This window comes from Oncorhynchus gorbuscha, linkage group LG16 (assembly GCF_021184085.1).
Source record: "Oncorhynchus gorbuscha isolate QuinsamMale2020 ecotype Even-year linkage group LG16, OgorEven_v1.0, whole genome shotgun sequence".
NCBI classification, from domain to species: Eukaryota; Metazoa; Chordata; class Actinopteri; order Salmoniformes; family Salmonidae; genus Oncorhynchus; species Oncorhynchus gorbuscha.
The window spans coordinates 23,407,882-23,410,799 of record NC_060188.1 but is presented as its reverse complement, the minus strand read 5'-3'; the positions used below and the strand labels follow the sequence as shown (position 1 = coordinate 23,410,799).

General features: G+C 40.2%; 1 non-coding gene across 1 annotated transcript; it reads left to right on the top strand.

Annotated features, from left to right (window-relative positions):
- The first annotated feature begins 2,545 nt into the window (after positions 1-2,545).
- trnat-cgu lies at positions 2,546-2,617 on the top strand. Its single transcript has one exon. It is a non-coding gene; the product is annotated as a tRNA-Thr (tRNA).
- The last annotated feature ends 301 nt before the right edge of the window (positions 2,618-2,918 follow it).

Here is a 2,918-nt window from a genome sequence, read left to right as displayed (position 1 = left end):
CCCTGTATTTATGGATTTCACAATTCCTGTGAACTAACAAATAATCTCCTACTATTGGTGTTGTTTTCACCCCATTTCACTAACTGGGCAGCCCTGCACCTATCAGCATCCCCAGACTACAGAACATGTAACCCTGAGATAAACTGCACACAATGAAATTCAATGATCAGCAGGGGACAAAGTAGCAGCCAGCAGCTGCAGTCACTTTTAATCTCAACCTACAATTCGGTCACAAACAAAACAATGAGCACGGAAACAAACAATAGACACCCTCCACAACTAATCTTGACTGACACATTCTGTATGTCATAGACACTATGGCAGGAGCAGAGCTCATTCAAACCATTTGTGTCCTGAACATTGCATCATGACATATTGCATTTCTATTGTCCTTCTTAAATCACTCTGCTCATGTTACTTCCGAAACAATCACAACTATTTGGGACTTCATTAGCTGTGGTGGAAGTTCTATTTATGTTGGCCGTGCCTGTGCCGTGATGTAGCAAGCAAAGACAAACTAAACACAACTCGTGCTTTTAGATTTCATTTTTTGTTTTAAATATGGCTCAGTATAGTTGCTATACTTACTAAGCTGAAAAGCCAACACTAGTGTAATAAAGACATTGTTAGCACCAGCAAACCTCAAGAATCGTTTAACATAAAACAGAGCAAGCTTTTGTTCATCTCTAGGTACTGATGATTAGGGATAAGCAGGTCAAGGTTTCATCCACAACATCTGTTGGTTTTCAACACTGACTCACTCCCAATGGTAATGAGTCTTATTCATTTTGGAAAGCCTTTGAAACAACCCCTAGGATATCTGATCAAATGAAAGCCCCAAGGCAAGCATTTCTCTCTGAGGTTTTGGGGAAGAAGAAGATAGTGAGAGCTCCACCAGCCTCATGCATATTATATCCCTAAATGTAGAGGCAATACAGATGTACTGACTATCCTTATCAATACCGTAGAGCAGTTCAACTCGGTAGCTTTTCTGGGGTGCATTTTCCCAGACTCAGAAATAACACTTACATTTATCTGCAGTATTCTAAAATACAGATTTGACAGATTTGTATTTCTATAATGATGTACCCTCAGTAACAACGTAACCCCCCCCCCCCCTAGAAATGGCAATTCAATTTGAATGTTAGTCCGTCTGTTCCCAGTGTTCTGCAATTAACAGTTTGAAAATAAGGATACATCTCACGCTTACATTTCCTGTCTCATGACTCTCCCTCTCCTCTCTCCCCTCCCCCATCACTAGCAGTCTGTCTCCTCTCTCTCTCTCTCTCTCTCTCTCTCTCTCTCTCTCTCTCTCTCCCAAAGGTGTTTGTTTATTCCTCCCTCCAGGCTGTAGGACTGAAGCCCACTCCCACTGTCAAAGAACCCACCGACAGAGAAGATTAAAGGACCCAGTAAAACAACTGGTGTAACTCAGCTGACCAAACCATCTGTGCCTCTAAGAACACATTGGCAACAGCACAGAACACACACTGCCGTTAACAAAACATGTATTTTTTGACGGATTATATTGCATTTCTGCTTAGGTGTCTTGTCGTTTCTGCATTCCTGTTTAATCAATTTGTAAGTCGCTCTGGATAAGAGCGTCTGCTAAATGACTTAAATGTAAATGTAAAATAAGTATTTTGAGCACAAATTACAGACGTGTTAACGTTGGGCCAGTAACCCGGAAAGTGGCTGGTTTGAATACCTGAGCCGACGAGGTGAAACATCTGTCAATGTGCCCTTGAACAAGGCATTGAAGGGCGCCGTAATACTATGGCTGACCTTGTAAAATATCATATTTCACTGCACCTAAAAAATATATAAATGTTTGGCCAATCGCAATTACATTCATTTTACATTACTAGCTGGGTCATTCTTAAAATGTTGTGACAAATATGTCTCATGTCTGCAACAATGAAAACCTGATTGAATATCACATTTTTGAAGGGTAATTTAAATATAAAAAGCTGATTGAATAATAATTTTAATTGGACTGTTTATTGCATAAATTGTGTGTGTGTGTGTGTGTGTGTGTGCGCGTGCGTGCGTGTGTGCGTGTGTGCGTGCGTGTGTATGAGCGTGTGTATGAGCGTGTGTATGAGCGTGTGTATGAGCGTGTGTGTGTGTACTAGCTAGCCTTGTGAAGTATTGAAAGACATTGCAGTGTAATAGCCTCCCCTTGTGGTTCATGTAAAACATTTTATTTGCCTTGTTCTTTTACTCAAACCAAATGTTCATTTAAATAGGCCTATGCTAAAATACCTTATATTTGACATGCATTGTTAGGGGCCCTACTAGCTACTCCCTTTCAAGTGAAATTGTGTTACTTCTGTCTTAAACAAAACATTACCTATTTCCAATTTAAATAGTTTGAGTGTAGAACATACAAAAAATACATGCACACGGCATAAGCCATGAAAAAAATGATTCCAAATTGTAAAAATTCAGTGTAATTTAATATCATAGGGCCACCACGAGTTCGCTGTGTAACATGTACGTCTACATGAGATATGGAACACTCTTTCATGCGCTAACCAGCGCAGGCGCGGTGGCCAAGTGGTAAGGCGTCGGTCTCGTAAACCGAAGATCGCGGGTTCGAACCCCGTCCGTGCCTTTTAGGAGATTATCAATAGCATTTCTGCTAAATCAAAGATCTATGTAACATTACCATACTCGAAGTAGAATTTATAATGGAAAGCGTGATTAGCCACAACAGTCACATTTTTGCTGATTTTTACTTCGACTGCATACATGACTTTGGAAACCTTGTGTTGGACTACTTTACCATCAATAGGGGGTAGCAAACACATTGTTTGTAATGCATCCATACAATCTTTCCTTTACAATGTGTACATAACATTGTAGCTAGAGTGAAACGTGACATATAGGCAGCAACTGTCTGAATTAGTGTGCTA